Source organism: Ursus americanus, chromosome 36 (genome assembly GCF_024610735.1).
Source record: "Ursus americanus isolate L20-20 chromosome 36, mUrsAme1.1.p, whole genome shotgun sequence".
Lineage (NCBI taxonomy): Eukaryota > Metazoa > Chordata > Mammalia > Carnivora > Ursidae > Ursus > Ursus americanus.
The window spans coordinates 7,440,269-7,460,361 of NC_142162.1; the positions used below are offsets into that span (position 1 = coordinate 7,440,269).

The 20,093-nt window shown below is 41.8% G+C and overlaps 1 protein-coding gene across 6 annotated transcripts in view; it reads left to right on the forward strand.

Moving 5' to 3' along the window:
* Window positions 1–931: 931 nt before the first annotated feature.
* Window positions 932–20,093, forward strand: part of MAPK6 (mitogen-activated protein kinase 6) — a 38,634-nt gene continuing 19,472 nt past the window's right edge. The window contains exons 1-3 of one of the 6 annotated variants that reach the window (XM_087859242.1): window positions 932–1,091; window positions 1,825–1,951; window positions 6,167–6,210. The gene's annotated coding sequence lies outside the window, so the exon portion shown is untranslated. Of the gene's footprint in view, window positions 1,092–1,580; window positions 1,755–1,824; window positions 1,952–6,166; window positions 6,211–20,093 lie in introns of those variants that run through there. The other 5 variants (XM_045812062.2, XM_045812064.2, XM_045812063.2 and 2 more) reach the window with 5 other exon arrangements.

Genomic DNA, 20,093 nt, shown 5'->3' on the forward strand with positions numbered 1-20,093 from the left:
AGTGGTTATTTGCCTCAAGCTTGAGGATGTGCCTAATAATGGATAAGGGACTGCCAAACGTTTGGTTCGCATCAGAAATGATTAAGTCATTGAAAAAACATGCTGACCCGCGTCTCTAATTTCATAAATACCTACATCAATTTCCCATAAACACTGGAAAGGCTCCTTGGACCCAATAAGCCATGGTAAATAAAAAAAGTCTATTCTCATCTAAGTGCTCCCAAGAAGACACCAATCTGCATTTCCCACTACATCTCACAGTACACCCCTTCCCAAATTCTACGACTCAGGCCTAGTCCCAGCTCAGCATCGAGCCAGGTGCTCTCCTCCTTCCTGTTCTCGCTCTCACAGGTCCCTCCCCTCTCCCCCTCGCCTCCTCCGGTTATACTGGGCTCCTTCTGATCCAGCTGAAAGGTCACCAGTGGCGACCTCACTTAGAAGCCTTCCTCCGTATCCTCAGGCAGAATTAATGACCTTCTTAGCATTTGGCTCTAACAACGGTTTGCCTGGTACTTCGGCTGTTGCCTTCCAGCCAATCCATCTTCAGGCCCAGCCTTTCGTGTTCCCGGCCCATCCCTGGGCACATGGACGAAGGTTCATTCCTCTTGGATCGCCCAGTGGCTTGCGAGTCTTACGTGCGCAGTAAACACCCTCCCCCTCCAAGGAGTTTGCTCACTTTGAGCTGTAGGGATGGGGTAAAGGCAGAGCTAGGAGGGCCCATCAGCCCACCTCTCCGCCAGCCCCCGGCCCAGCCCACCGCCGGCGACTGACGAGACCGCGTGCCTCTCCCGCCGCCCCCGCAGCGCGCGGAGCCCAGTCACCAGCGTTGGAAATTCCGGCGCGTGCAAGCGCTCGGGGCCGGGCGGGGGCGGGGGAACCCGTGGAGTGAGCCTGTGACGCGAGGGGGCGTGGCTCACGGAGACCCCGCCCCCTCTCCCTCGCCCTTTCTCGCGGGTCGGGGTTACATGGCGGCGACTGCGGCAAAGCGAGAGCCTCGGAGACGCCGCTGCCGCCAGCACAGCCGGAGACCTGAGCCGACACTGGGGGCTGTCCGCGGGCCCCGCACTCCCTCGATGAGCCGGAGAAGTCCCGTGAGTGTGTGTGTGTACGTGTGCGGGGCGCGCCGGCAGGGCGGCTCGGGAGGGCGCCGCGGCGGGCCCGGCGGCGGCAGCGGAGCCGGCTCCCTCCTCCATTGTGTGTGACCCTCCGGCGGCCGCCGCTCAACAAAGGCGCTTTTGTTCCGTCTCCGGCCCGCCCGTCCGCCGGCCCGCCCGCTCGGGCCTGGCCGGCGCGTCCCCGCGCGGGCTGGCGGGCGGCGGGCCGGGGTCCCCGCGTGGGGCCGGCAGAGCGGCCGGCGCGCCCCTCCCACCCGGCACGCCCCTCGCCGGCCGCCGGGCCGGGCCGCGCCCGCCAGCCCCCGGGCCCCGCCGCTCGGCTGCGGCACAGCCTCCCGCGCCGGGCTCCGCGGGTTCGAAGCCCGCCCCGGCCGGCGGGCGGCGGGCTAGGGGCGGCGGCCGGGAGGGGCGGCCCGGGGAGCGTGAGGTGGCGCGAAGTCTCGCCTTCCTGGCACGCTGCCTTCGAAATGCTCCCGCGTCTCCTCCCCCATCCCACTCCGGTGACTCGGCCTCAGCTGACTCCGGCCGGGCAAAGTCTCCAGTGGACTCGGCGAATTGCGTAGCGCGCACCACTCAACCCGGCTGGTCTCAGAGCCCCGAAGTCCTCTGCCCAAGTTTTGAGTTCTAGCCGTAAATGAGGTACAGAAAACTTGTCTGGGTCGGAATTCCTAATTTCTTTCCTCCCCCCGCCCTCCCCACCCTGCTGCAGCCTTTCCTTAGCTGCGTTCGGGACGTTGAGCGTTGGTCTGTGAAAGTACCCAAATGGAAACTTGTTTTGTCAGTTCACTGAAAAGGGCCTCTTCACTTCGCTGTGCGTGTTCATCTGACTTGGTGAGGTGCGTGGAAAAGTAAAGGTCTTTTGGCCGCCTTTTGTTCCTTGGCTTAGTAAGACTCAGCGGGCTCAGGTGTTATGTGGGAGCTCTGTGAAGCAGGATCTTTTTGCTTTCCTGTTTTATTTTCTCTTTTCTTGCTCATTGGCAAAGGTCCAGTGAAGTGGTGGAATTAGAAGCCTTACTGCATTTGCAGCAAAATTCCTGTTGTTTTCTTCAATGCTAAAAATGCTCTTAAAAGTCAGTATGCAACTTTTTTTTTTTTTAACGATATAAGATGATTTGTCAAGGGAAAAAATTAACGGGGACAGAATGGAGCGCAAACAGCTTCCGAGTAATTTTCTAATTGCTTGATTCTTCTAGCCTTGTTATTTTTTAAGGTTCTGATTGGATATTCTCTCTCTCTTCAACCTTGGGAAACTGAGGTGGAAACAGTAATTTGACTAGAAGAACGTAGGGTCCAGTCCAAACAGGGCCTGGCCCTGAAAAGGAGCTACCTCTAGAGTTTCTTCTTAGAGATGTCAGATTTTAATGTTTGAAAAATAATCTTGAATTGGATGGAAGAATCTCTAACATCTCTAACGAGTAGTTCAAACACGTTTATGAAGGGCTTGCTTCCTATGTGCCAAGGGGTGTAAAGTCCTTTCACATATATATATGTTACATCACTTAGAATTGCCTGGTGAAACTTGTAAAAATTGCTTATTGGTGTTCTAAATTCGGTAATTGTAGTCATCTAGGAAATATGCCAGATTTGAGCAGGACATGTTTTATTATTTAGATATTACTGTTCAGGAAAAAGAAAACCTCTGGGAAACGGAGAGTTGTTTATAAAAACCTTTATATATGACCATATTTTGGAGTTAGGTTCTTACAAAGGAGGATTAAATGTAGTGTTTGGCTACTGTTTGTGATTAAGAAAGAATCTAAAGAAGATTGATTTGAAGTTGGGTTAATTTTGTAATAGAAACAGCACATGTTCTAATGACAAGTGTTAATACTAAATGTGTTGCAGTGTGTTTGCATAAGTTCATTTAAACATCGTGAGAATTCATAACTGACAAAATAGTGAGGTTTGCTGACTCAGGGTACATTGTTGAAGGGGATGGGGTCTGGTAGGAGGAAGCCTAGAAGTGCTGCAAGTTTTGAGTTGGGTGATGACTCATACTGCCCACGGACTGCTACGTGGCCCTTTTTTTTATACACTGTATTTTTTTAAATGATAGGGCTAAAATGTTTCTGTCCACATTACAATTCTCTCAAGAGGAGCCGCAGTTTCTCTAAGAGTAATGGCTTCTTAAATTGCATTGTAAAAGGAGGTCAGATATCCTACAGGTGGAATTCTATAACATTTGTTGAGAGGGAAAAAAAGGTAAAATTAATTGCTGCAATTAAATGTTTGATACTAGCAGTTCTTCCTTTATTATTGGGAAGGATTTGTTACAGATTATTTATAAAAGAATTTTATGGTGTGAGTAGAAATTAGCCTTATGTTCTCATTGGTAATGTAAAAGTTATCTTTATAATATCTACAGATTAGTTTAAGTGTTGTAAAGGTGCAGAAGTACTAATTGGATATAACTCTGAACACGAGCATTTCACCCCAACAGAACTATACAATAGTGCTTTCTCCCGATCTATATGAATTTTCTGTATGAATTTATGATATATAAAAGTTTTCTGTTTTAATAAAGACAACTTGAAGTAGGTATTGTTGTAGGCACTTTTCCATTAGTCTTTTTTTTTTTTTTTAAGATTTTTTAAATTTTTTATTTTTAAGTTATCTCCACACCCATCATGGGGCTCGAACCTACAACCCTGAGATCAAGAGTCACATGTTCCACTGACTGAGCCAGCCAGGTGCCCCCATCAGTCTTTTTTTAAAGATAAGCAGAATGTAGGGTTCCAAATTTAGGACCTACACTGAAATTTGGTAATAAGATATTTTGACTGATTTTTAAAAGCCATCATTTAGCAGGTTGGCCTTAAAATAAGATTGAGGGAGAAAATAAGATTGAGGATAGCGATTTGTTTTAAGAGTGAGAAGAAAAAAACTCCCTGTCCCTTAGGTTTCCTTTGTATACTGTTTTATCTTCTCAGAGTGATTTATTTGAAGAGTTTTGTAGGTAGTAAGGTGTATTGTTAATGTGAATTAAATCTTTGGAAAGATTTTGGAAGAGTCTGAAATGATCTGTATAGAAGAACTTTAATGAAGCTTAATTTAAACTTTAAAATATGTTTCCTATTAAAGGACATATAAAAATACAAATATAAAAAAGTGTTGTAGACTTCCAAAACATCCTGTCACCTAGGAGTTGAACATATGTTTCCAGGGGCCTTTTTTTTTTTTTTTTTTTTAGGATTTTATTTATTTATTGGAGAGTGTGGAGGTGGGGGAAGCACGGAGGGAGAGTGAGAGGGTGAAGCGGACTCCCTGCTGAGCAGAGAGCCTGTAATGGGATTCGATCCCCAGACCTTGGGATCATGACATGAGCCAAAGGCAGATGCTTAACCAACTGAGCCACTCAGGCGCCCTCCATTTTTTTGTTTGTTTTTTAAGAGTATAAATAAGTACCTGTCATGCATAATTCAGAATTTATGAACAAACTGGATATGTTAGCCTGTCTCCTTTTGATGAGGTACTGTCTTATGAAACGGCGAGCCACACCACTGCTGTCCATTTCATTGTTTGCATTGCCCATTTGAACTGTGTATGACACTAGGGCCCCCGTTAAAATAGAAAGATGTCCCAAAGGTAAGTTCCTTGTGGCATTGTTGGCTGCCCCGTGTCAGCTCCTTCAGCCTGTTAGGCGGACTGTTACATTACTCTGTAGCCTGTTTAGTGGTATGGGGATTTTTGTCAGTTTTATTGCTCAGAGCCCTGACTGAAAGTTTACAAAAACCAAACAACAATAATATTATTGTAGTTAATGGCTCTTCATGTGGAGCTGATGCTTTTAAGGTAACAGTAGTGCAGGCTGAGTCGAGCATCATTTTTTCTCTTCCATGAGCTGTGTATTTAGAAAATACAGTGCACCCCTCTGGTGGGTCTTAATGGTGTGTCTTTCATACACGTCAGTCTTTTAAGTCCTGTTCTGAAAAGTTGTACAGAGATTGAATGTTTATATGGCAAATCACATTTTTCCATTGATTTTCATTTAAATTTAGTATGTCTTTTCATGGAAAAAAATGGTAGCACAATTATTGTTTGTTAGAATCCACGCGTTTACTTCAGGGAAGAAACTTCCTCTGCAGAAAGTGAAATCTCTGCATTTCATTCTGTACAAACTATAAAATGTTAGTGTTTACAGGGGGGTCATGGCCATTATCTTGCCCCAGGTACTTGACAGTTGAGGAAACTGAGGCCCAGAGAGAGCTAAGATCTTAGTACTCAAAGTGTGATTGCTGGACCGGCAGTATTAACATCACCTAAGAATTTGTTAGTGCAGATTTCTTGACTTCATCCCAAGACCTACTGAATTAGAATCTACATTTTCACAGGATTCTCGGGTGATTCAAATGCACATTCATTTCTAGAAGTACTGTTAAATGATGCATACATAGTTGCTTAGCTGGTTAGTGACCGATTTGGAAAACTCAGTTCTTCTGAGTTACTCCATTTATTGGCTCTCCTGAAAAAAGTCAGAGGGAAAATTGAAGATATAATTAATCAACATTCAATAGAATTTTCTGTGATGATGAGGTGATCTATTCTTTGTTGTCCACTGAAGTAGCCAACTAGCCACACATGACTGTTGAGCACTTACTGGTGGCTAGTGCATCTGAGGAACTGAATTTTTAATTTAATTTTAATTATTTTTAAATAGCTGCACGTAGCAAGTGACTACCGTATTGGACGGCTCAGAGCTAGATGATTTGTATCGACACTAAATTTAAAACAATCTAAGCTGTAATTTAAAAACTGATTAGGCTCAGTTTAATAATTGCCTCCTTCATTTACAGATTGGACAAACAGTCAGTTTCTAACTGCCTACTTTTTCAATATACCCAGATACGATTTTGTTTGCCCAGATATGATTTTAATAGTTATTATAAAGCACTGCCAATTTTCTGATTGATACTCTTGTATTCAGTGAAGTAGATAATCTAAGTTGCAAGAATGTGTGTTTTCCTGTTTGTCTTAATAAAGGTATTTTCACTTGGATTTAAAAAAAAAGTTAAAAAGAGTTGTTAAATAAATATTCCTTAATTATCTTGCAGATAGCATGGAGAGGACAGTTTTTACGTCTGGCCACTACTTCCAGGTTCGTTGGTACTTGTTAGCTGCCAGATTGATCTGCCATTTTTTTATATTATTTCCAGGTGTAGAAACATTGGTTCTTAACCTCCCACCTTAGCTAGTGGTAAGAATCTAAACCTAAAGTAAATCACACTGGCCTGTGTCCAAATCTTGACATTTACTATGTAGGTGATTTTAGTGAAGTTGCTTTACTTCTCAGAGCATCAGTACTCTTGTTTGTAAAATAAGACTTATAAGGTACTAGTTCTGAGTAGCAGAAGTAATTTGTCACTTAGAAAATGCCTGGCTCTGAATGCATGCTCAGTAGATATAAACGACCTTCCCCAAGCCCTCCTGCTGAGCTTTATAGCCTTCTATAATTTAGTCTTATGCATGAGATTTCAACCAGGCTTGATATACTCTGATTTTAAATTTTATCGGTTCCCACCGGTTGCTGTAACTTCATGCTTTGCTTCACTCATGTTTATCCCTTGTAGATTCTGCCGCTTGTGTTTTGGGTTCCTTCTCTTGACTCCTTAAGAACTCTTGCTTGCATCGTGAATTTTTCCCTTTCTATTGGGTTGTCTTTATCAGTATACAAATGTGCTCTGAACTCTACTGTCCAATCTGGTAGCCGCTGGCCACTTGTGGCTATTTATTTATTTTTTAAAAAGATTTTGTTTATTTGAGAGAGAGTGAGTACACAAGAGGGGGGAAGGTCAGAGGGAGAAGCAGACTCCCCGCTGAGCAGGGATTCCCCACGTGGGGCTAGATCCTGGGACTCCGGGATCATGACCTGAGCCTAAGGCAGACGGATGCTTAATCAACTGAACCAGCGAGGCGCCCGAAATATAGCTATTTAAATAAAAATTTATTTAGAAAAAAATTAGTTTCTCAGCCCTGCTCACCACATTTCATTCATTCAGTAATTGGCTACCATATTGAACAGTATGGATATAGAAATCTGTTACAAACCCTCTCGGATTCCATTTTCTCTCCTAGCTGTTTTCTTAGTTTCTCATTTCTTTGATCATCTTTCAAGCAGATTTTCAAGAGTTGTCTTTGTGTGTTCTCTCCACTTTGCTCCTCAACCTTTTCCAGACTGAATTCTGTTAAACCATCTTACCACTTGAAATTGCTCTCATCAAGATACCAGTGACTTTGACCAAATCCATCTTACAGGATCTTGTAACAGCTTTCAGTATAGTTGACCACTGTTTTCCGCATATTCGCCCGCTTTTCTTAGCTTATGAGACATATTCTTGTTTTTCTCCTACCTCACACCTTGTCGTAAGTTTTTACAGGTTTCTGTTGTGTACCTGCCTCCATGTATTGGCATACCCCGGGGTTAGTTCCTGCCCTCCCCCCCTTTCTAAATTCTTCCCTCCAGTGGTCTCATTCAGTTTATTAAGTACTATCTACATGTGGGTAATTCTCAGATTTACGTTTAGACTTCTCACCTGAGCTCCAGACACATTATCAAATTACGTGCTTGATGTTACCACTCAGTTATCTAAAATAGACACTATATGAATAGGCTTAATGTATCCAAAATAGAACTTTTTCCCATATTATTCTCCCAGTTTTCCCCATCTCAGTAATTGGCATTTAAGGAGTTAGCCTTAAGTCCTCTTCCCTTTATCCTCCATGTCTAATCCATCACCAAATTCTCTTGGTCTCCAGTAAATTAGTGTTAATTTCCTGATTTTGATGATTACATTTTGGTTATGCAGAAGAATGTCCTGTCTGTAGGAAATAGACTCTCAAAAAGGTGAGGGAGTGTGTACTGGTCAATAAAAAAAAAATTCATTATTATTTGAGAGAAGGTCTTGGGCTTTTGGTTTACAATCTGAGAATTCAGATCATGGCTCTCTCACTGATGTTTGACGTTGAATGCATTATTTAAATTCTCTGAAATAAAGATCATAAAACCCATTTTACAGTGTAGTTAGGATTTAGTGTAAGGGTGTATGTCCAGTACAATGCTTCTCACATAATACATTCTTAATCAAGCTTGCTATTTTTTTATATTCTTTGAAAATTCAGATATTAAAAATTCTGTTCTTACATCCAGCGCCTTTATTATATAAACAAATCTTTTTTTCATTAATTGCTTTTATAATAGTTCATAATGTGGGATAAATATGTACCAAACATACTGATATCCTCCAGTTTGAACTTTGGGACCATATTCCATAGTATAATTTTTTACTGTCTTAAAAGTGTATACATTTGAAGCAGAAAGTACAGCCCCTCAGGCGCCTGGGTGGCACAGCGGTTAAGCGTCTGCCTTCGGCTCAGGGCGTGATCCCGGCGTTATGGGATCGAGCCCCACATCAGGCTCCTCCACTATGAGCCTGCTTCTTCCTCTTCCACTCCCCCTGCTTGTGTTCCCTCTCTTGCTGGCTGTCTCTATCTCTGTCGAATAAATAAATAAAATCTTAAAAAAAAAAAAAAGAAAGAAAGTACAGCCCCTCAAAGTTATTTCAGTTAAAATATTTATGTTTGGGATGCCTGGGTGGCTCAGTTAAGCGTCGGCCTTCAGCTCAGGTCATGATCACAGGGTCCTGGGATCGAGTCCCACATCGGAGTCCTTGCTCAGCAGGGAGCCTGCTTCTCCTCCTTCCTGCTGCTCTTCCTGCTTGTACTCGCTTTCTCTTTCTGGCAATAAATAAAATCTTTTAAAAAATAAAATATGTTTATCTTGATGAACATGGTTAATTTCCATTTCCTTTGGAACTACCCATGAGTCTGTCATGGTACTATGATTGATTTAAAAGTACACAAAAACTGCTTGCAGTTGGTAATTTATTTAGTTTTCTTTTTATTCTTCCTTTTACTCTCCATTGATGGGCATGTTATTAAGTAAACATAATAACCAAAGAGGAAGAAGGTGTTTAAAGATGACCCATGAACCTTTCACTGGTTATCATAGTCTTTTTAAAATAATCTAAACTACTCCACCAGTACTGTAAACCTTATGATCTCATGATTCAGTTCACCCCCTTCCAACCCCTTTGTGCTCTTGTCTTATATTTTATTTCTACATTTGCTGTAAACCTCACAATACATTATTGTTTTGCTTTAAATATTAATCAGTAGTCTCTTAAAGACATTTAAACATGTAGACAGGGGGTGGTTGGGTGGCTCAGTCAGTTAAGCATCCGCCTTCAGCTCAGGTCATGATCCCAGGGTCTTGGGATGGAGCCCTGGGTCAGGCTCCCTGCTCCACGGGGAGTCTGTTTCTCCCTCTGCCTCTGCGCCTCCCCCTGCTCCTGTATGTGTGCGCCCTTTCAAATAAATAAAGTCTTTAAAAAAAATGTAGATAAGTTTTCTTTTTGTTTTTAAAGACCTTTTATAATTTCTAATTATTTATCTCTTCTGGAGATTTTGTTCCTTTATGCAGGTTCCATTTGTTGTCATTTTCCTTCAGTGTAAGGACTTTTAGCATTTCTTTAGCAAAAGTCTGAGGTGATGTAGGAAAGATGTTAGGGTTCAAAGCCGACGGCCAAGAAGGAATTCTTGAGACGTCTTTGGTGCAAAAAGGTGATTTTATTAAAGCACGGGGACAGGACCCATGGGCAGAAAGAGCTGCACTGGGGTCATGAAGAGTGGCCTATTATATACTTTCAAGTTAGGGGTTTAGGGATTAGCGTAAATCTCTAAGGAATTTGGAAGCAAGGTTTCCAGGACCTTGAAGGGGCTTCCTATTGTTGGGAAAAGGTCATTTATTACTTTCTAATAAAACCTTAGTCGTGAGACCCTTCAGATGTATATCAGTGGGGGAGGGTTTAGACATAAAGGAAGTTTCCAAAATTCCTTGGGGGGGGGGGTTGAGCTAGGATTGCCTTTTGCCCTTAGCAGAGTGTCAGCATCGAGGCAGTGGAGTCCCTAGAGGAATGTCACCCTGCCTGTTTCAAGGACTTGTCAATGGGCTGTGGGTAGTAAGGAAATTTAAATTTTTCTTCTGCCTTTGTTTCCCACATCATGAGGGAGACCCAATTCTTTTCACTTTTGTCTCTTTGAAAATGTCTTTATTTCATCTTCATTTCATCTTCATTTCCCTAAGTACAAAATTCTGGGTTGATATTTCTCTTTTTTGGCTCTTGAAAAATGACGTTCTATTCTCTTCTGGCTTGCATCGTTTCTAGTGATAAATCAGCCATCACTCCTATTGTACTTCCCTAGTATATAGTTAACTCTCTTTTACCGGGTTGCTTTTAAGAGTTGCTCTCCCCACCCCCACCACCCCATTTTCAAAGTTTGACGATGATATACCTAGGTATGGGTTTCTTTGTATTCATCCTGCTTGCAGTTCATTGAATACTTGGGTCTGTGAGTAGGTGTCTTTCATCAGTTATGGAAAATTCTGTTTTGTTTTGTTATTTATTTATTTTTTTCAAAGATTTTGTCAGATAGAGAGTGCACACACACAAGCAGGGGGAGCAGCAGGCAGAGGAGGAAGCAGACTCCCTGCTAAGCAAGGAGCCTGATGTGGGACTTGATCCCAGGACACTGGGATCATGACCTGAGCCCAAGGTAGATGCTTAACTGACTGAGCCACCCAGGTGTCCTTGTTTTATTTTTTAAAGATTTACTTATTTTAGAGAAAGAGAGAACAGGAGCCAGGAAGGGCAAAGGGAGAGGGAAAGAGGATCTTAAGCAGACTCTGGGCTAAGCGTGGAGCCAGACATGGCGCTCGATCTCACAACCCTGAGATCATGACCTGAGCTGAAACCAAGAATCAGACACTTAACCAGCTGTGCCACCCAGACATCCCCAGTTTTGGAAAATTTTTTCTATTATCTCTTTATATACTTCTATACCATCAGCTTTTTGAACCTGTTCAGCTTAGCTACCAGCTCTTTGGACTGCTTGGACATTCTCTTTGCTTTCTAATACCACTTCAGGTTTTCTTTACTTCATGTTTGTGCCCTGTTTATTTGCCTTAGGAAGAATGTCTGCCTTGTACTCAGAATGCATTGGAGGGGTTTATCTCCTGCTTCCTGACTTGTCCCCACCTTCAGAGAAGATGCCTCGGTTGTGGTGGAGGCCCGTATGCTTCGTGAGATTCTCTCTCAGCATTCCCACCTTGCGCTCAGACTTTTGCTCTCAGTGAGGACCTGTGGGGAAGAGTTGGCAGGTGGAACTTACAACTGGGCCTCCTCTGGATTCTAATCTGTTAGTTGCAACCACATACAGCTATTAAAAGTTGGTTATAAATTTGGCTGGTTTCTTGTCAACTCTGTTAGTGGAAAATACCTTGCTTTGCCACTTGCCAGGAATGAGAATAGCCATGGTCTCTTTTTCATGAAGGCCTTAATATTTTCTAATATTTAGTTTAGATTTCTTGGCATCTTTAGCTTTCCTGATGGGTTTTTCAAAAACTACAATATTATAGCTTATCCAGCGCATCATGATATAGGGTGTGAGTAATGGTGTCTTGTAATTTTTCTGCATTCTAATCAGAATCCTGAATTATTTAAATCCTGAAATTATAAAACTTTAGAGCTGGAAGAGGCCACAGCAGTCATGTAGTTTAGCTGCGTCGTTTACCTGATGACGAACTGAGGCCTAGAAATGGGAACTGCTTTGATTATAAGCTAATTTAGCCACGGATCCCGGACTCGATGTCAGATCTCTCTAACTCATTTTTTTCCCTTTTTAGTATCGTCTTAGTGAAACCGGAGCAGAATTTTTCAATGGTGCCAAACTTTAGTGCGAATCTGATCGGAAACTTACACTTTTTTATCTTGTAAGCTTTGTTCAGCCTTGGAGAAAATGAGAAACAAAGGAGGAAGGGTATTCCGGGAAAGTTATATGCTGTTCTGATTCATTTTTTAAAAATTGGGTACTCTCTAATCAAGCATCAAGCATGATGAGAGTCCAGAAGTATTTCGTATGGATGGCCTTGCATGTTGTGGCCTTCTTCATACCCTCACTAGGGTTCGCTGAAAAACGACAGCAGTTACATTTGGTGTGCAGTCTGGAAAGCTGTGGTGCTAAATGCCATAGAGCCTGCTGGGATGAACTGAAGAATAATCAGAATAATGTCAAGGTCTCATGTATCTTCATGATACCTACTTGGTATCACATGGGCTGATGGGACTTTTTATAGAATCCTGCTTGTCTGCTAATATAAAACACTATTTCAGTGGCATAATTCCTTCTTACTACCTCAACAAAATAAAACAGGAGCTATAACAAAGTTGAAGTTTTCTTCTTTTTCTTCAGTCTGAGTGAGTTGAAATCATTGCTTTCTTCATGTGTTGACAAACCTATGTGTTTACCATAGGGTGAAGCTCCTGGGGGGAATTCCTGGAAAGGAGAAAGTACCATATCTAGGAGTCATCACTGATGTTCCCCATGGTGGGTCAGAGTGTGATCAGATTCTGAAAAAATTGAGGGTAGAGCTTGGCTTCTCCAAAATGTTCTACTGTCAAATAAAATATGCTGTTTATATTAATTCACTCGGTACAGTTTGTAAAGTGCCTGCTAAGTACCCAGGTGCTATGCTCAGAAAGTGTTAGTAAAGTGACTGAGTTTCAAACCTTTTGTTTTATTTTTTATTTTTTTAAAGATTTATTTATTTGAGAGACAGAGTAGGGGGAGGGGTGGAGGGAGAGAAACTCAAGCAGACTCCATGATGAGTATGGAGCCCGACATGGGGCTTAAGCCCACGACACTGAGATCGTGATCTGAGCTGAAATCAAGAGTCAGACACTCAACCGACGGAGCCACCCAGGCACCCCTCAGACCTTTTATTTTAAAATAGAACAACATACAGCAAAGCGGAGGGAGGGGGAAATGGTAAGGTGATGCCCTGGGAAATGGTACCCTGGAAGAATAGAGGCATCTGAAGAATAGAGATTAGACTAAACGGGGGAAGGATGGCCTAAGACAAGGGAAGGAGAATAGTATTAGAAAAGAGAGGAGGAAGAAATGTTAGTGGAACAGGGAGGAATCTACTACAATGATCTGGGAGTTTGTGCTTCATGAGGTCAGGGTGATTTTTTTTTTTTTTTAACCTATGTTGACCCTTGCTATACCTTTATGCCTAAAACAATGTCTGGCATATGGTAAACACTCAGTAGGGTTTGGTAGACTAAAAATGTAATGGATGGATGGCAGAATTGAAGCTGTTTTAGTCAAAGCTGTTCAGAACATCTGGGTTCTCTGCTTCTGAGACCATGTTGGTATTGCATTTTCCTACTCCCTTGAAGCAGGTGTGACCATGTAATCTGCCATGGTCAGTAAAATGTGAGCATTTTCAAATGTGTCATTTTTGGATGAAGCTTTAGACCAATGAGATATTCCCACTTCTAGCACATTGAGTGGTAATGGGCAGAGCTGGTAGGTAGTTAAGACAACTTGGATGACAGCTACGTTAGATTCGTTGCATTAGCAAGACTTAAAACTTCTGTTGTAAGTCAGTGAGATGTTGGGGGTTATTTGTTAACTGTACACTTTTCTAACCTATCCTGAATGCTACAGAAATTTATATTAATTGTCGTCTGGTTGGAATCCTCAGATGGCCAAAGATACTTGAAGAAGGAGGCTGTCCACATGTCTCATGTTTATATATATTTGCTCCAGTGTTTCCTTAACATGAGTTAGGAGAGGAGTCTTAGAAATGAGGGCTCAGGCAGGAGAAAGATAGGAGAGGGGATGAAGGGTTATAATTATTTTAAAATTTCCAGCCATAAGTATATAGAGAGGATTGTGTTTGTTTAATGTTTAGTATATAGAAATTTGAATCATGTATCTCCCAGTCTGGGCATACCACCATAATAAGTGCTTGGGAACAAACGACCAGTCAAATGAAAGACTTGTACTGGGGTTTCACAGATGATAGACTGAGAATTGGAAGGGTCCTTAGAGATTTTTTGACCAATTTATCTGGTCTGTGGAGTTCTTATATTCTAATATAGATACGCGAGAAGAAATAGCAACCAGAGATGGGCATCAGAGTAAACATAATGACTTCATTTTGTAATGGCTTTCTAAATAGTCAAAGGCAAATGCAAGTCCGTAATGTTAAAGTGTATTTAGGCAAAGGTTTAGACAATTTAAGAACAGAAGTCGGAAGTAGAAGAGTTTTTTAAAAATATTGGGTACTTTATTAGAAGCCAAGTAATTCTCTTTGACTTCATAAGTTTGCTCCATAGCACACACTGGTTACTGATAGCAGGCGCAAGGCCTGTTAGGCTTTGGTGTTTTAGTTTTAAGGTCCTCCCCCCGCTCCCCAGATGACTAAGATCATTCATTGACATTAGTCTACACCATGATCCTCCTTGAGGTCCAGATCCTGAGAGGGATCTACCTCTAAGGGCTACGTTACATCAGCCAAGGGCCTTGTCGAGAATGCCTGTGAATAAGCAGTTAAGCTGTAGCCTTTGGCCTTCTCTGCCTTAGAAACATAGTAGATTTGATGAGAGCTTGAGATACGATCTTAGGGAAGGATGAATTTGCTATAACAACACCTCTCTGTGCCAGGGTTAAGAGATAGTCCTATGTGAATTTAAGTAGAGCTCAACCTTGCCCTTCTCTCCAAAAGCAACTGGATTTTGGCTGAGGAGATGTGAGGCTGGCTGGATTCCAGTTAACTCAAGTTACTCGCTTGACCCTGGAGAAGAGCAAAATAGGCAAGAGCCATTGAGGAGGAGGGAGGCTTGCCATTGAGGAGGAGGGAGGTGGAGAGCTTTCAGTGCTTGTGATCAGGCCAGGTGACCCATGTCAACATTTGCCTGATAAGCAGCCGAGTGGAAGATAGAAGAGAAAACCAGATAAGTAACCTTTATGTTTAAGGCTCCCACCTCAGACTTGCTTTGCACATCCAGACTCCTTTTCCGATATGTGGCCAAGTTGTTCTTAGGTAAGAAGGGAAGGAAAATCCAGTTTCTATAGAATGGGGAGATGGGGCAGAATGAAGTTATTCTGTTGTCTTCTTTCTTTTGCATTTTATAACTTTACTGAATATACTTCGGCTTGACTCAGAGTACCTGTATTTCTCTTGGCTTGGGGGTAGGCTAAGTGACAGAAAGCAGGTGGTGATTAAAGGAAGAAAGTGCTTGAGGAGACCAGTGTGGCTAATGCAGTTTCAGGGAACTAACTGCCTTATAAATGTACGAAGCTGGTACCCAGACTGGGCTACGTAGAAAACTTTTACTTCATTTTATGATGGAAAGAAAGCCAAAGGGAAAGCATAAAGCCAACTTTATTATTATTTTTTAAAGATTTATTTATTGAGAGAGCATGAGAGAGAGTTGGGGGAGGGGCATAGGGAGCGAGAAAGAGAATCCCAAGCAGACTCCTAGCTGAGTGGAGATTGTCTCAGGGTTGGATGGGTGACCTGGGCCAAAATCAAGAGTCAGACACTTAACCGACTGAGCCACCCAGGCACCCCAAGCCAATGTTACTCTTACAAATCATTCACTAAAATTCATTTTTTTCACCCAGTTGTTGTTAAAAGCAAAATATTGGCCCAGCTAATTAAAATTTAATTAAGGATTCCTCTCCAAGCAACACAGTATCAGTGCTGAGGTTGGTAGGAGTGGGTAACATTTGGAGGCAGAGAAATTGGATGCTGGGAAGAGTTATTTTAAGTTACTGTCTCATCTTAGTTTTCATTTTCCTCCCTTGAAGTGTGCGGAAATGCAAAAATAATATGGAACCCCAGATCTTTCCTTGAGCTTGGCTTTTATGAAGTTAAACATGAAAGATGATAGAGAAAGTGGTGTAAATGGGACATTTCTAGAGGTTATTGATATGGATGGAAGGTGCTCTGACCAGTAATCTGCTGGTCCAGTTGAGTTGTAACTGCATACTTTAGCCAGGCCAAAGAACTCCATGATTGGTGTGGAAAATGAAAGTAGTTGGAGACATCACAATTTGGTATCAGGGTGGTAAGGAGGAAGCTGTCTTCATGGTCACTAAGCCTTTTTATGGCTTCCAGAGGCATACATTCCGATCTCCCTAATTCGGTCAGATCCCCCAGTGTGCAGGCTCTCATAGCGTCCTGTACCCTTCCTTAGTACCACTTGTCCCTTTTGCCTCCCCCTTTTTCCTGTTGTTAATTTATAATTGTTTATCTCCAACCATACTGCAAACCCCATGAGGGCAGGGCACAGGTCTGTTTTTTACGTACCTTTTATCCCCAGTACCTAGTATATTGACAGGTATATAACATATAATTAGCAAATACTTGCTGAATGGAGCATGACTGAATTGGAAACATTTACTGGATCCACTTTATCATGCAGAAGTGTAACATTACCTTCAACTTACTGCTTAAGGTGGGCTTACTTTCCAAGCTCCTGGATGAAAACATGCTTCAGTAGCTTTTGGTCTGTTATTGAAGGATTTTGAAGAATAGTGCAGAGCAGTGAGGCTGATCACTGGGCAAGCACTGCTATTGGTCTCTTCCGCCCACCCCCCTAATTTTTTATTGGTATAATTCTTACCTAGAATTATAGTTTGGGTGATTAATATTCCTTTCTTTCTTTAGAGTGGTCTCGTATTTCTGTAAAGTCTATTTCAAGTCTTCAGTATAGTCATCATCTGAATCTATGAGGACTCTGCAGTTCTCAGCCTAGGCACAAGTTCCTGCCTTCCTCAAGATGAATTTTTACCTACTCTCCACCCCTGTTAAGTGCTGACCAGTCACTGAGATTTCTGAAAAGGCATTGTCATCCTTGTAGTTTCTGGTGTGTGATGCTTCCTGGTTTCACTATAATTTAAAGAGAGCAGATGTGGGTGGAGGTCTTGAGTGGAGATCTCTCATTCTCATACCTCTCTCCAATAATCTGGCTGCAGTTCCTGTTATAGTGCTACTCTGTCAAATAATAGTGGTGTCATTTTTAGCAAAGCTAAATTATTTGTGCTTGACTCTGATTGCTCTACTAGGGAACTAGGAGCTTGAGAGAGTACTTAGAGATTTTACTGTTCTTATGTCAAGTCTGTAGAACTGACTTTAAAATGTACATTTATCAAAAACTTAAAAGTAGAGCTTTAAGGGATTGTCTACAGAAGGGCAAGAACAAAGAAGAAAGTATGCGTGCGCATGTGTGTTTGTATGAACAAACATTCTATTTCAGGTGGAGACTAGAAATGTAAAATTTCAGAAATATTGGAGCCTCGAAAAAATACTGTTTTTAAAAGGATATTTGGTAGGGAACTGGAAGTATCAAGATGTATAAAAATAGAAAAATTGGGAAGGGGAGACAGTATTAATTAAAGCCCTTTAAGGGGCGCCTGAGTGGCGCAGTCGTTAAGTGTCTGCCTTTGGCTCAGGGCGTGAACCCAGCGTTCTGGGATGGAGCCCCACATCAGGCTCCTGTGCTAGGAGCCTGCTTCTTCCTCTCCCACTCCCCCTGCTTGTGTTCCCTCTCTTGCTGGCTGTCTCTGTCAAATAAATAAAAAAACCCAAAATCTTAAAAAAAAAATAAAGCCCTTTAAAAGTCTGAAATATTTTTTTAATTCAAAACTTTATTTGCAGACTTTTAACTTTTAAATGTTTTATACAGACTGACAAAATACAGAATTTTTAGGAGTGTGCTTGGTTTTTTCCCCCTTGATTTCTGAGAAGCAGACAAAAATTTGAAAACAGAAGAAACTCTTTGTTAGAGTAAAACAAAGAACGCTCTTATGCTATTGTCCTTTACATCATTAAACAGATACAAGAAGTGCTCATATTTATTAAAAGAACTCAGCGATAGTAAATATCAATTTTTATTAAATAAAGATGTTGCTGGGGTGCCTGGGTGGCTCAGTTGGTTAAGTGTTCGACTCTTGATTTTGGCTCCGGTCATGATCTCAGGGCTGTGAGATTTTGCCCCCAATGTCTGGCTTCAGGCACTGCGCTTAGCAGGGGAGTCGGCTTGGGATTCTCTACTTCTGTCCCTCCCCACTTTCCCTCTCTTGTGCACGCCTGCATGCGTACTTTCTCTCTCTCATATATCTTTTTAAAAAGCTGTTGCCGGGGCGCCTGGGTGGCTCAGTCGTTAAGCGTCTTCTTCCTTCGGCTCAGGCGTGATTCCGGCGTTCTGGGATCGAGCCCCACATCAGGCTCCTCTGCTGGGAGCCTGCTTCTTCCTCTCCCACTCCCCCTGCTTGTGTTCCCTCTCTCGCTGGCTGTCTCTCTCTCTGTCAAATAAATAAAATCTTAAAACATAAAAAAATAAAAAGCTGTTGCCCTAAGGGTCATTATCTACTCAGTCTCTGACTTAATCAGTTTCTCTTTCACACAGTTGTAATGTATGTGGATTTCTTGAAGATTTGCTCAGATTGTGGCAAGTAGCTGTTACCTTGTATTTTTCAGATTCTTGTATTTCCACATGGAGTTATGTGGGCATATGTAGCAGGAAGGAAAAGGCAGATTCCCTGTTGTATAAAAGCTTCACCCCTGTGAAACAGCTGATGTGTTTGAGAGTCCTAGCAGTTCTCTTAAGCCACACCTGAAGGCGATTGAAAGTTGTCGCATAATTCAGGTTCAGAACGGGCTGCTTTATTTCATGTATTGATACAGTTTCTCATTGCCTTTAAATGATTAGCCCTTTGAATAACTGAATATTGTATCTGTCCCACTTCCAATTTCTTCAGACCCAATCGGAAAATAACACTGTATGTACACCTATACCAGCTTTTAGATCAAAAAGCAGCAGCAAGAAGCCTTTCCATTTAAGGTTTAGGCTGTATTACTTGCTTATAGGCCCGTACACTTGAATGAGCTACTGCATTGGCCACCTAGTTGTTTCTTAGACATGAGACGCATACTCATCCTTTGGCTTTCATGTACTGGCCCCTGCGTCTGCAGCAGTTACTCCCGCAGAGCACCCCTAAGGCCCACCCACTTTAGAGCTTTGCTCCCAGTACCACCTTACTAGAGGCATTCCCTAACCACTCTCCCTGGCCTCTTTCTCTTTTATTTATTTACCTCACTTACTGCCATCTGATCTGTGTTTTGCTTATTTGCCAGCCTGTCTTCCCCCACTATGATTTGAGTTCTTCATATGCGTATCTCTGAGCTCTATAAGATTCTAATAACTTGTCATACTTCCACACATTTTTTTTAAAGAAATAACACGTTAAAGATGTAGTTGGAGCATACTGTGTAATCCCACCCTGATGGTAATCGCTTCCCTCATTCCTCAAAGTAACGGTTATCATGAATTTGGTACTTACAGCCGTATGTTTTTAATACTTTTGCCACGTATATGCACTCATAAAGTAACACTGTACATGCTTATAAACCTGAAGTAAGTGGTTTCAGCATGTACATTTCTATCTGCAATTTGCTTTTTAAATTTAGTGTATGGTGTTTTCAACCATCTCTGTTCACTTTACTATATATAATAGTCCACTCTGAATATAACTCATTTATTCTCAACTTGTTGAATGTTTAGGCTGTTTTTAATATTTTGCCATTACAAAAAAAAAAGTGGCCATTTTTATGTTCATTTGCAAGTATTTCTCTAGGGAGTGTTTTTTGAAGAAAAATAGCCAAGTCATAGTATGCTACTTACTTAAGTATGTATTTATTCCAAATTGCTCTTTGACGTTCTTTACTAATTTAAACTCACCAGGATTGTATGAAAGTTCTTGTTTTTCCACATTCCTCTTCAGACTTGATAATAACAGACTCTTAAAAATGTTTTTTTAATCTGAAATGTTATCTTCTTGAGGTAGTTTAATTTTTCTGATTATCAGTGAAGGTAGACACCTTTTCATTGATTTAGTCACTGTTCGAGTTCACGCTTCTGTAAATTGAAGAGTGTACTCTGCAGATTTCTTATTTGTACTGATTTTTTGTTCATTGAGTGTTGATCGGTGTAGTTAATAAGTAAACATGTTCTTTAAGGAACTAACACTTTTCAGGCTCATATGGTTTTTTAAGAGAAATGGTACTAA